The sequence below is a fragment of the Microcaecilia unicolor genome, chromosome 2, assembly GCF_901765095.1.
Source record: "Microcaecilia unicolor chromosome 2, aMicUni1.1, whole genome shotgun sequence".
In the NCBI taxonomy this organism is placed as follows: domain Eukaryota; kingdom Metazoa; phylum Chordata; class Amphibia; order Gymnophiona; family Siphonopidae; genus Microcaecilia; species Microcaecilia unicolor.
In genome coordinates, this window is record NC_044032.1 from 401,719,055 (window position 1) to 401,733,180 (window position 14,126).

Consider the following 14,126-nt stretch of genomic DNA (forward strand, 5'->3'; position numbering starts at 1 on the left):
CTTCCAGCAAAGAGTGAAGGAGTAGGCCTAATGATTAGAGCACCAGTTCAAATCCTGTTGCAGCTCCTTGCGATTTTGGGCAGGTCACTTAACCCTCCATTGCCCCAGTACAAATTTAGAGGTCCTTTTACTAAGCAGCGGTAAGAACTACCACATGCTTCCCAAATCCCAAAATGCACTACCTCAGAGCACACTCAGGCACCCTGCGGTATTCAATCATCTGTGCATGCTTACCCGCTGCTAAAAATACTTTGTATTTTTTTTTTTTTTAACACCGGGGCGTGTTTGGAGGTAGTCTACCCTTTGGCAACACAGGGGAAAAAAAGGCATTTTTCAATAGGGAAGTAAAAGGCTGTGCACTAAAATTAAAAGTGGTGCGTGGCTATTTACTGAACCCTTACCACCACCCATTGACCTAGCAGTAAGGGCTCACATGCTACTCACGCAGTAATCATGCAGAGCGCGCCAATGTGGCTGTGCTGCCGATAACCACCGGAAACAACGCCCATGTAGAAAATAGAAAAATGTTTTCTACCATGGGAAACAGCGTGCACCAACTCTGCAACTACCACAGGGCACCCGCAGTACCCCTGAAGTAGTGCTGATTTGGCACACACTACCCGTGCATTAGTCCTACGCTGATTAGTAAAAAGGACCCCTTAGTTTTTTACCCATGTGGTTTAAGAGGAGGCGAATTTTCAAAGCACTTAAGACTTACAAAGTTACACGGTAACCTATGGAACTTTGTAAGTCTAAATGCTTTGAAAAGGAGCTCCACAGCATCTTTATACAGTGTGAAAGTGTAAAAATAGCCATTTCACAATACACGTCATAAAGCCTGTGTGTTTTTCTTTTCAATGAGTACACACCCAGTCTTCCCTTTTATATCAGTAAATCATGTTCTGCATGCATATCAAGTACCTAAATTAAAAGGTGACTAGTCCCAGGAGGTGCTGGAAAACCTAGCCTGGACCAAGCACAAACCACAAAACCACTGTACAACCAACTTAGGCCATGCTAGGAATGTCTATATAAGTACATAAGTAATGCCACACTGGGAAAGACCAAGGGTCCATCGAGCCCAGCATCCTATCCATGACATCGGCCAATCCAGGCCAAGGGCACATGGCAAGCTTCCCAAACGTACAAACATTCTATACATGTTATTCCTGGAATTGTGGATTTTTCCCAAGTCCATTTAGTAGTAGTTTATGGACTTGTCCTTTAGGAAACCGTCTAACCCCTTTTTAAACTCTGCTAAGCTAACCACCTTCACCACGTTCTCCTGCAACGAATTCTAGAGTTTAATTATGCGTTGGGTGAAGAAATATTTTCTCCGATTTGTTTTAAATTTACTACACTGTAGTTTCATCGCATGCCCCCTAGTCCTAGTATTTTTGGAAAACGTGAACAGACGCTTCACATCCACCTGTTCCATTCCACTTATTATTTTAAAAAACCTCTATCATGTCTCCCCTCAGCCGTCTCTTCTCCAAGCTGAAAAGCCCTAGCCTCCTTAGTCTTTCTTCATAGGGAAGTCGTCCCATCCCCGCTATGCAGATTTCTCTGGGCAACAGGTTACAGACAAAGATGTGGCTCAGGTTAGTGCTCAAGGGAGACCTGACGTTACAGCTTTTCTTGAAGAATCTCAAGACATCATTTCCTCATGAGCCCTTTGCAGGGGTCCTTTGCCTCAGAGAAAGACAAATACAGGCTTATTGCAAATCTAAGGAAGTTTTATTCTGTGGTCGGTGGGTACAAGTGTTTCCCGACGTCTTGCAGGTTAAAAGGAGGCAATTTCTTATTTATTGGGATTTATTAACCTCCTTCATGAAGATATTCATCCAGGGCAGTGTACAGCATGTACAGTTTAAATTGAAATCTAATGATAGAACTACTGTGAAACAGTATCAAAAATATACACTAAACACTGTGGACTTTGGTCCTGGGGAACTGGGTTCGATTCCCACTGCAGGCACAGGCAGCTCCTTGTGACTCTGGGCAAGTCACTTAACCCTCCATTGCCCCATGTAAGCCGCATTGAGCCTGCCATGAGTGGGAAAGCGCAGGGTACAAATGTAACAAAAAAAATAATACTAATGATACACCTAATAAGCATACATTAGAACATTCAACTAACACAGCTATGATGCTAAACATTTTCTACAATACGGCTTACTATATAACTCAGGGACCAAGAGCAGATATATGATGGGAACAAGATGCCTGATACAGAGTCAGTTGGGATAATTTGATGGTTAGCTAAACTGATGGCTCAAATGCTTGCAACAGGAGCTACGTTTTTTTTTTTGTTTTGTTTGTTTTTTTTGTTTGTTTTTTTTTGGGGGGGGGTTGTTTTTTTTTTTTTTAAGTGTACCCCTTATGTGTTTGGTGTCCTTCCAGAGCAAGAGATGCCTTTTTTGACTCATTACAATTGGCAAAGCTTCTGTTAGAGAGATTCCCACCCCCCACCCCACCCATCAACCCTTCTTTTGACCTTTATAGCTTTTATTTTCCATCTTTCTCTCCATAATGTGGACTTCTGAACTCTGTGAGTAACATTAGTTTCTCATTAGTTTTAGTTTATTTTCTTGATACAAAAGAAGTAAATATTACACACCCCAGCTTATCCAAAGCACAAGGAAAAGTCTCCCAGGCCAAACAACCTAAACTAGGGGGATTTGGTTTTAACTGGAGTAAAGAAAGAAAAGCAACCACAGGAAGAAAAAGATTAAAATCTGGCCCTTAACTTTTGTTACTATTTAAACAAATACATAGGGATCGTCCTTGTTGCAATTCAGAGACAGATATTAAAGATATAGATTCCTACCATGTTCATATGCATTTATGGCTTTGTACTTAAAAAAAAGAAAGTGGTAGGGTTTATCCTGCCTGCCAGGAGTCTTCAACCGGATCAGGAGGATTTCCACATTTGACACTTCAAGGAATTCTCTACCGTACAAGAAACACTTTGCAGGACCAACCTCAACAAAATTAGGACGAATGGCTGAGATTGGCTAACAAACTACATGTAACTGTTTACTTTCTTTCCAGGTATATAGTAACAAAGTAACCCAGATGAACCCCTGTACGTTTTCATAAGTCACAGTGGTAAATGAGATCTATAAACAAAATGTTGTATTGTATGTAGGTATTCTTGGGAGTCTCTGCAACACAGAGAATCATGCTTCTGTGGAACCGTTAATAAAATTCAGTCAGATATAATCTTACATGAACGATCTTGGGGAGATCTAGGACTAACAGGCAGACTGGACTGGCCAGTCTCTTTTACCCATCACCTACTATGTTACTCTATCAGGTAAGTCCTTGACCAAGTGACCAGAAGTTACAAGGGTGAGCAGATCCAACAGAAAACATTGAAAAATGTACCCTGTTACTCCCACCTCCATCACAGAAGTATGATCAAGAATTTTAAGAAGGTCTTCCTGAATAAGGGGAACCGGCTGGAGGAAGAAAGCTGCATGATCGCTTTAAATCAGGCTAAAGTCAGTATCAGACATTAACTACCTCAACTGCATTTGCAAAATATATATATATATATATTTTTTTTTTTTTAATTTGCTCATAACTTTTCAGTAATCACTCGCATTCAGGTACATTGTGAGACCTCCAGGGTGAGGGAAATACACAATCTAGGGGCTCTGTTTACCAAGACACCTGTAGGTGCGCTAAAGACACCCATATGGGTGTCTGTAGCATCAGTTGAGCTCATTTTCAGCTCAGCTAAAAAGAGCGTCTTTGTCTAAGGCTGGTCACATTTTTAGCACGCTCTCAAATTGGCGCACTAAATGTTAAGAGGCGCTCATAGGAATGCATTGGCGTCTCTAACATTTAGCGTGCCCACAATTTCAGAATGCACCAAAAACATGAGCGCACCTTAGTTTTTAAAAAAAAAACCTTAAGTAGAGGAGTGTGGTAGCCGTGTTAGTCCACTCTTAAGGTTATCAATAGAAATCAAACAAAATAAAACATGGAAAAGAAAATAAGATGATACCTTTTTTATTGGACATAACTTAATACATTTCTTGATTTGCTTTCGAAGGTTGCCCTTCTTCGTCAGATTCTTTTTGACGAAAGCTAATCAAGAAATGTATTAAGTTATGTCCAATAAAAAAGGTATCATCTTATTTTCTTTTCCATGTTTTATTTTGTTTGATTTCTATTGATTAAAAAAACCCTCATAGTGTGCCTACAGCACAGCTTAGAAAACAGGGCCCTCAGCTTGTACCTGAGGAAAACGGAGGGTTAAGTGACTTGCCCAAGATCACAAGGTGCAGCAGTGGGATTTGAAGCGGCCACCTCTGGATGTCAAGACCGGTGCTGTAACCACCAGCTCACTCCACTCCAATATATATAGCAATATACAATGAAAACTCTCAAAAGTAAATAGTGAGTCTGTACGTGTGTATATGCATAAGTGCGGTCATAAACCAAGTACTGTAGGGATACACATGCAGGACAGAGGCCAAAGTAAAATCATGCTGTGCCCGTGCTGGTATTGTAATAGCGACGTCCCACCCTTAGAAAGGCGATATATATTTGTCAGAAAAGGGGCGGTGGCAGATTCAGAGAGGCGGGGGGGAGGATCAGCAGGTATGTGTCTCCGTACCCCGGCGCTTAGCACCACCAGCCGGATCCGTGGTCTGGCAGAGAGGCCGGCGGTTCATCACATGCCCTCCCAAACCATGCAATAAGCTAGCAGACCTCGTAAACCTGCCTCTTCTTATTGGCGGTGCCACCCTTCCCTTCCTTACTAGTTGAAACGCTCCCCCACCCCCCATTTCATGAAATCCACACAAACTTTCCTACCCCAAAGAAAGACAGACTTTTGAAGGAGTTGGGCTAATTCATCTGTCAGTCCAGTAAAACAGCAGCACAAGAAAGCAAAATAATGCGGCGCGATCAAGACGCAATCGGTACCAGCACACGCACAAGTTCCCTGTGTGCCTATAAGTATGTAGGAAAAGAAAGCGATCGCCCAACTTACAGTGTAGTTAGGGGGAGCGAGAGGTGCATGGTGCGGGGAGAGAGAGGCGGCGGATCCTGCCGGCGCTGCTGTAAGGTGAATGTATATATGTTTGTCACACTAATGAGCCCTCTGGGTCCCCTGAGCTGTTCTTACCTTTCCAGGGCTGTGGTTCCCTCCCGGGGCTCCGGGACGCAGCAGTTCAACTTGTGCAGGGGAAAAGTGGGAGGTGCAGGGCTGCGAGCGCGCTCGTCTGCTGCTGCTGTCTCCTTCTCCTTCTCTCTAACCCGGGCCCTCGGTTCAGATTCTGCACGGGTGCAAAATAGTGAAAAAGAGCCAGCCAAAGAGAGCGCGGTGGCGACAGCGTGCGCTGCTCTCACATTTAAAGGGCGGCCCTGGCCCTCCTCCTGTCTCCTCCCTCCTCCTTGGCCCGGCCACAGGAGGCGGTGGTGGTGCCTCTTGGCGGCCCCTGTGTCTGTCTGTCCGGCTTTGAGTCTTGCTGTATGTGCACTGTCCCTGTCCCCGAGCCTCCTTCCTTAGGTAAACAAATTTGAAATTTAGAAAAGGGACAAAAATTAAAAAAAAAACACACAGCAGCCAGGATTGTCTACAGCAACGGTAACAAAAACAAAGTAAAATAACATAAGAGGAGCGGGCTGAGGAGGGGTCCCGGCAGCAGCCCTGGCCTTGCTGGGTAACTGAGTGTGACTAGGGAGGGGGGATGGGAAGGGGAAGGAGAAGAGGAGAGAGGGAGGGAGCAGCAGCGGCGCTCCCGCTGCCCAGTGACACCTGCCCCTGAGGTCACAAACCCGCGCGCTGAGCTCAAGGCAGCTGCTGCTACTGCACGGGACAGGGGGGTGCGCGAGCTCTGCCGACCACTACCGCAGCTACCCAAAAGGAAAGTGCGCTCCTGCCTGCCACGTGCATCTCTGTGTGTAGGTATCTGCGCGCGGCCGGGAACTAGTTTGGACTGGACAAGAGAGGGGGCACCACAGCACCAACTCCCTCACCCGCTTACTAGTAGACTAAGAATTTGATATTTATTTAGATTTTGCTCACACCTTTTTTCAGTAGTAGCTCAAAGTTACATTCAGGTCCACTGGATATTTCTCTGTCCCAGGTGGGCTCACAATATAAGTTTGTACCTGAGGCAATGGAGAGTTAAGTGACTTGCCCAAGATCACAAGGAGCAGCAGTGGGATTTGAACTGGTGGCCACCTCTGGATTGCAAGACCAGTGCTCTAACCAGGAGGCCACGCCTCCAGTCTTTGTCTCCTGTTTCTACTTTTGCTTTTATAGTTCACAGAGAATTGTACTAGTTCTGTCTTTTTTTTTTTTAAATTATGGCCCTATAGTTTTGAAATTAATATTCCTCCCCAACAGTCACCACAGCAGCTCTTTCCAGAACCTGGCTTTCATGGGCCCTAAATCTAGAAACTGGGTATTGGCATATAACCAGTGCATGATTGCCCCACCCCCATCCCTAGTCCCAGCCAGTCAGCTGTTTGGCCCACAAATCAGATCCAGTGTTCTGCAGCGTCCAAAAAACCAAACCGGATGCTAGGAATTATTAGGAAAGGGATGATGAATAAGACCGAAAATACAATCATGCCTTTCTATTTCTCCATGGTGCGGCCGCACCTTGAGTATTGTGTTTAGTACTGGTCGCCATATCTAAAAAAAAAAGATATAGCAGAATTAGAAAAGGTTCAAAGAGCAGCGGCTAAAATGATAAAGGGGATGGAACTCCTCTCGTATGAGGAAAGGCTAAAGAGGTTAGGGCTCTTCAGCTTGGAAAAGAGATGAGACGGATGAGGGGAGATATGATTGAGGTCTACAATCCTGAGTGGTGTAGAATGAGTAGAAGTAAACGATTTTTTTATACTCGTTCCAAAAGTACAAAGACTAGAGGACACTCTAGTTACATGGAAATACTTTTAAAACAAATAGGACGACATATTTTTTTCACTTAACAAATAGTTAAGCTCTGGAACTCTTTTCTGGAGGATATGATAGCATCGGTTAGTGTACCTGGGTTTAAAAAAGGTTTGGACAAATTCCAAATTCCTGGAGGCAGTGACGATCCTAGGTCGGCTGCCACCCGGCGTGGATCGCCGCTGCACACCCCCCCCCCCCCCGGGTGCAGTGGCGTCTGTCCCCCCAGGGTGCAGCACAACACCCCCCTGGCACATCAACCCCCCCCCCCCCCCGGTTCATTCTTAGCTGCTGGGAGCAGCCGCACAGCTGTCAGCTCTGCTGACTCCCTGCTCCGTCTACCCCAGAATCAGGGGCGTAGCCACACTTTGGCGGGAGGGGGGTCCAGAGCCCTAGCTCCCCCCCCCCCCCCCCCCGCTGCCTCCAACTTTGACGACCCCTGCCGACGACCCTCTCGACCCCCCTCCCGCCGCCAACCCTCCCCCGCTGTCGCTTACCTTTGCTGGCGGGGGACCCCAATCCCTGCCAGCCGAGGTCCTCTTCTTCCCGCAAAGGCTTTGTTCTGTTTCTGACGTCCTGCACGTTGTACGTGTCCTGCCTGATCTGCAAGGCTTCGTTCTGTTTCTGTGAGTCTGACATCCATCAGAAACAGAACAAAGCCTTCGCGGGAAGAAGAGGACCTTCTCGGCTGGCAGGGATTGGGGTCCCCCGCCAGCAAAGGTAGCCCACGGCGATGGCGGGGGAGGGTTGGCGGCAGTGGTTCAGGGACTTTTGGTGAAATGGGGTGCTAGTTGGAACAGAGGCATCAAAAGGCCCCAAGTGACAAGGTTTGGAAGGAGTTGAATTTTGTTCAGGCGGAGCTGGATCTTTGTCACTTGGAGCAGGTTGATTTTATGTGTCATTGTTTGAAACACTGCCATTTTGAGTTTGGTAAGTGATCTGGGACTCAGTTGGCCCAATTGTTGAGGGATTGCAAAACTTCTCAATTGATACAAAAGATCAGAGGTCCAGGGGGACAATTTTGTTACTCAAATAATTCTTTTATTAATATTATTATTTATATTTAAACACAATGCTTAGGAACAATTCAGCATGTACAGACCATAGTTTAACTGTATCAAAATCAAAATATAATACCGAATACAATGTACAAAAGTAGAAAAAGACATGGTGAAATAACAAAGGGATTGCCATTATTTGCACTTTCAGAGCTCCCCAGCATTGCAATTTCTTTATTTTGGCCTACCCCCTCTGCTGGCTGCCATTCTGCAACAAATCGCTCATACATTCAGCCACATCATTCACTTCGTAAAGTCTCCTAACCACTTCCTTCCCCCCACCCCCCGTACTATCCCCTATGAATCGCAAATACATTGAATCCTTTTCTAGATTATTCAGGACAGCTCCTCCCAACTTCCCCCCCCCCCCCAAAGGATAAGAAAGAAGGAATCAAGATCTTCTCAAGAGTACCTCCTAAGGGGGAAGAAGCTGCAGAAGTGGTCTCAAATAAGAAACATATTGAGCCATATCCTTATTGTTAGAGTCCTTGTGACTGTTGGCAAGTCACTTAACCCTCCATTGCCCCAGGTACAAAATAAGTACCTGTATATATGTAAACCGCTTTTTTGAATATAGTTGCAAAATACCACAGAAAAGCGGTATATCAAGTCCCATTTCCCTTTCCCCTTGTAGATAGCAGCTTCATAAGTGGCTTTTGGTCTTATGTGACTGACGAAGAGGCTCATTTTCAAAGCACTTAGCCTCCCAAAGTTCCATAGGTTTCTATGGAACTTTGGGAGGCTTAAGTGCTTTGAAAATGAGCCTCACAGTCTGATAAAGTCGGTCCTTCTGCTGTCCAAAAAGCCAAAGCCAATTTCTTAACTAAGAGAAGTACATGATATAGAAATTGTCTACCTGCCAAAAAGAACATTTTGATGTATGAGGATGTGTTGATTTCCAAGAAGTGTCTCATAATCCCATTCCAAGGTCCCATGAAATATCTGCGCAATAATTGCAAAAACTTCATTCCACAATGCCAACTTGGTATATTCTAAAAAGGAGTGCACATAAGTCCCAGAAGCTTTCCCACATTTGACACATACCCTATCGTCCCAAGGTCACCCCATGAGCTCTGGTAATATAGGCTCTATGAAGTAATTTATATTGTGTTTCTTGCAAATCCGTGGCTTTGACCATGGTAAACAGGATATCAAAATATTCTAGAAATTGTGGAATCGTATACTGACCCCCCAGGTCCTGTCCCCAGATGGTTGCCAGCCAATCTAGCTCACCTGCATATATTTCTGATCTAAGCAAATCATACCAAGTGGAGAGTTTATAGTTTAGCTGGAGTTATTATAAATTTTAAATCTAACTTCCCATAGTCCCATGCCTCAGCAAATTGTTTAAGTATTTTTTCTCTGTAGTGACGGACTTAGTAAAAAAAAATTAAAAAAATCAGACTCGATATCCCACTGCTCTCGCATCTGGGTAAAAGTGAGAGTGGAATATTGGTCCGGGGACCCCAGTTGTCCCAAAAATTTACATCCCCAATGAGCCCATTGTTGAAATCTGGTGTGCCCCATCCCCAGTGGGAACTCTGCATATTCAGATGGGTCTAAGAAATTGTTGTTTTATAGAGAGATCTTCAGCTTTCCCCTCCTGATGATGCAGGAGGTTCAAAAAAGAGTAGGGAGAGTTCCATGACTCCATCCAGCCTTACCTGTATATTCCTCATGTACCCATCGTAGAATAGATGCTACGTATATCGGGGACCCCCGACCCCCTCCCCTGCTCATTTCATCATCTGTTTCATCATCAGCCGTTGCCTGCGTGTAGGCACATATCTGGACATCAGTGCTGTCGTCAGCTGTTTGTAGATCGTAATCAACAGCTACAGTGGCTATTCACCAGTTGCTGCAGGAGGCGCAGTGCTGGGGATGGGGCTAGGGATGGTGCGGAGAGGGCTGGAGGTGTTGGGCCCTCCTCCTCAAGGGGAGGCATATCATGCCAGGGGTGGTCCTCCTCTTGCTTCACCACCGATTCAGTCAGTCGTGCATCCTCCTCCTGCTCCTCCTCCACCACCGGAGCAGGCAGTCCTGCCTCCTCTTCCTGCTGTTGGCGCCCTGTGTATGTAAAAGGATTGTCCTTGAGATCAGCACATTCAGCATGGCTTGCATAGTGCAGGAGCTGGCTGGTTGGAATGAAGCAAGAATGGGGAAAGGAGGGGTTAGTGGTGAGCCCTGGGCTAGACACGTGGGGTGTGAGATGCATGAGATGACATGACAGGGAACCCTGGAAGCTGGTCTGAAAAAGGAGTACACTATAAGATGTGTTGGCAGGGAACACTCATTCCTCAGAAGCATGTTAGCATTTTGAGTTGTGACTATTGTAGGATGACCATTTTTATTTGGTAGGGGAGGAGGAGGGGGGTGGAAGCATTATTTCTTTACATTACTTTCAAATCATGCTATGACATCCACTAAGAGCAGGACACCAGGCAAGAATACCATGAAACAGTATCCACCCCAGAAAGGGGGATACAGAAGTGAGGCATGTCATCTCATTCATCTCAGAGGAGGTTAGTTGGAAGTTACAGCCACACTCATGGGAGGGTGGCAGCAACCTCGGCCCTTGTTCTGGGACAGAGGTGTTATGACTTACTAGTTGCCTATTAGCCACATGGAACTGATATTGTGCACGACATTTGCATTATTAAATAAATAGATTTACAAATGAGTACAGGTGCCCTGTTTACAATACTTACGTCGAGCCCTGAGGTGCCGTCGGCATCGCACACTCCTAACGAGATTGGGGCTGTCCCGCCGTATACGCCGGAACCGGCGTCTCAGAGACTCCAGGTCCCTCCGAATTCCAAAACGTCTGCAAGATACAAGTTTGTACACCAGGAATCAGGTGATGGCCCTTCTTGCTTTCACAACACAAATTCATTTGGCAGCCAAATTGCAGAGACACACAACACTGATTGGGGGGGGGGGGGCATTACATTGGTACAGGTGATATCATTGAGGTGGACATGAGGACAGAGAGTACCATTTGTGTGCAGTATTGTAAGGATGTGGGAATGTTTTTCCTTTCTAGTACATAGATTCCATTAATGAATGTGCATGTGTGCATATCATTGATTGCCCTTGAATGCAGACTACAGTTAATGCTTACATTGCTGAGGGAGCTCTTAAATGGTGCTACAGGAGAGGGGATATGATAGCCCAGGAACAGTGGGGGGGGTGGGGTGAAAAAAAGCACTTACCTTTCCAGCCTTTGTTATATCTGTGTCCATGCTCTAATGGACACAATCCTGAGGAGCAGGTGGTGGTGGTGGTGCATGAAGAGCCTGTGCCGGTACCTCAGGCAAAGCTGCACCAGGCGCAGACTCTCTCCCAAACTAAAGTTGGGTTCTCTTCAGAGCACCATATTTCTCAGTGAATAATCATTGGAAAACGTGCATCGCTTTATATGAATGCTTCTGAGCAGCTTGTAAAGACGTGTGCTCTTCTTGTTCTCCACCCAGCCTGACTGGCCCAGGCTCCTGAGGAGGACACCAACGAATCTTCTGCCAGTACCTTGCAAGCACCAACCTCAATATCCTGGGCTCCCTTCTCACTCAGGGTTACTGCTTGGCCATGCCTTCCTCCTACTGGAAATCCTTTCCAGTTATGTCCACCGTGCCCCGGTCACTCCTCTGGTTCACGGACAGTGACCCACTGCACTTTCCCTGGGACTATAACTCAGATTTTCCAGCCTTCACCGATATGCAAATTAGGCAATCATCAAATGCAAATTCAATTTATTAGTACTTGGCTTCAGTTTTGTGGGAACAACTTCTTTACAAGTATTACTCTTTCATAAATACACTCACTTAGCCCATTCCCTTGGGGAGACCTGGGTCTCAGTTTAAACAGCCTCCACCCCTGGACAGGACTTTCTTCATTCACCACAACTTTACCGTCCTGTCCTCCACCCCACGGCTGTTAGTCCATTTCAAATAATGCTCAAGTCCATCAATAACCTAGCTTGGTAGGTACCTTCACTTTCCCCCTGCTGTCCTCAGGCTTCAAGCAGTCCGGGTCCCTCCAGCACCTCCTCCCGCAGGCTTCAGCCTCTCTGGGTTCCCATCTCTTCTCTAGCTCTTCGGTAAGTACTGTTTAAATAGGGCTGCTAATAGTCCACCCCACCCTTCCTGGGCCCCTCCTCCTAGTTCTGGAAGAGTCCAGAACCTTCTGGGTGCCTTTTCTCTTAAAGGAGAATCCTCTGCTACAGGTACTCCCTGGTCCCCCTGTTCAGTCCTTGGCTGGAGCTCCCTCTACTGGCCCCTTCAGGTCATTACCCTGATGTCCAATGGGAGCTCCCTCTAGGGACCATATCATGGCATTTTCCCTGTTTCCAGGCAGAGAGCGCCCTCTGGCGGCCTCCCCAGGGTAGGGCAAGCACTGTGTTTATCACAATATCTAAAACATTAATTATATTGCATATCTAGTACATTGAAAATAAAAGGATCTTTCTCATCAAATACAGTGAAGCTAAAAAACATCTTTCTCATCAAACAAAAAAGACTTTAATGCTTTCCTGAAGGAATAATATTGTGTTATTTTCTGAATTTCTAAAGGCAGTCTGTGCCTAACTCCCTGATGTAAAAAAGAACGCACTAGTATGGATTCTTCCGAACACCCTTAAAGGATGGGTAGTTTAATTTCAAACATGTTCTGTTCTACCTGAGAGAAAACATAATGGGACAATCAGTCTACCATATCCAGCACTGTACAGCATTGTGCTCATCATACATGTTTGCTTAAACTTCAGTCTTGAAGAGACAGGAAGCCAATGTAGCTCCTTCAACAGTGGGGATGCTCTTTCATACTTTCCCAGGCTGTAAATCAATCTTTCTGCTGTATCTGCAGAAATTTTAGTTTTTTAAAACAGTTTTTTCGTAAGACTCCCAAATAGCGAGTTACAATAATCTAAGTATGATATCAAGATTGCCTATTCCACTGTTCTAAAGTTATACAGGTGTAATTTAGATTGAATTGCTCTCAGCTGCTGTAATCAGGAAAATATTTTTTTTAGATAAAGCCTTCACATGTAATTCAAAAGTTCAGCCTGAATCAATTATGACTCCCAACACTTTTGAGTAGTCCTCAGTCATTAGCTTCTCACCTATACCCAATTCCAAACATTTAGCTGGCAGCTTCTCGTAGTCTCCAAACCAAACAACCTTAAGCCCTCATGATCCAAAGCCCCACGCTGGAACAGCACAGGGCTTTTAAGCATAGATGATCAAAGATAATGCATGCAAATCTAAGCAGCGCAATTATCTTTGATTATCATGTAGAAGTGCGGGAGAATTGTGCCTGAGCATGCGCTCAGCACAATCCTCCCGCACTTGTTTGACAGGTCTGGGCTGTCAAAAGCCCAAACCTGTCAAACAGCCTGCCCCGAGGCCTGAACAACAGGGGCTGGAGGTCCGGTGGGTCTCCAGCCCCCCCCCCCCCCAAACCCCCAGAAAATGTCATGGCCGCCGCCATCCAAACCCTCTCCCACCCTCCCACCCAGCGACGGGGTCCCACCCTCTCCATGTTCAGGGAGGGCTGGAGATCCGGTGGGTCTCCAGCCCCCCCAAACCCCCAGGATGCAATGGGCAGGGCTGGGCGCCGCCATTTTGCAGCGGCGTTGACTGGAAGAGGAGGGAGGCAGGCTGCGTCCCTCCTCCAAGGAAAGGTAGGGGGGCCGGGAGTTGGGTTGTCACCACGGACCACCAGGGATTGAAAGGAGAACGCTGGGGGGGGAGGAGTTGGGGTGGGCTCCAGCCCCCACCCCCATTGCTGGGTGGGAGAGCTTTTGGCCGGAGGTGGCCACTTCACAATTTCTGGGGGTTTGGGGGGGGGGGTTGGAGACCCACCGGATCTCCAGCCCTCCCTGAACATGGGGGGGGGGGTGGGATCATTGGGGGAACCGGAGGTCCACCGGACCTCCAGCCCCCTGTTCGCGTTTGCTTTGGGGGGGAACGGGAGCCTGCCAGCATGCAACTGCATGCTGGACAGGGCTCACCATTCCTCCCCAATGATCCGCAAAGTCTAATGCCAGCTTTTAGCTGGCGTTGATTTTGCCGCAGCCAGCGACCCAATCTTTGGCGTGCTGGATGCTGATCATTGGGGATGAATGCGTTAAGCGCTGATTAGCATGCATT

General features: G+C 46.4%; 1 protein-coding gene across 2 annotated transcripts in view; it reads right to left on the reverse strand.

The window, feature by feature from the left end:
• Positions 1 to 5,329, reverse strand: part of SLC4A4 (solute carrier family 4 member 4) — a 490,468-nt gene extending 485,139 nt beyond the window's left edge. For both annotated transcript variants that reach the window (XM_030190631.1, XM_030190632.1), the window contains exon 1: positions 5,144 to 5,329. The gene's annotated coding sequence lies outside the window, so the exon portion shown is untranslated. The remainder of the gene's footprint in view (positions 1 to 5,143) is intronic.
• Between the last annotated feature and the right edge of the window lie 8,797 nt (positions 5,330 to 14,126).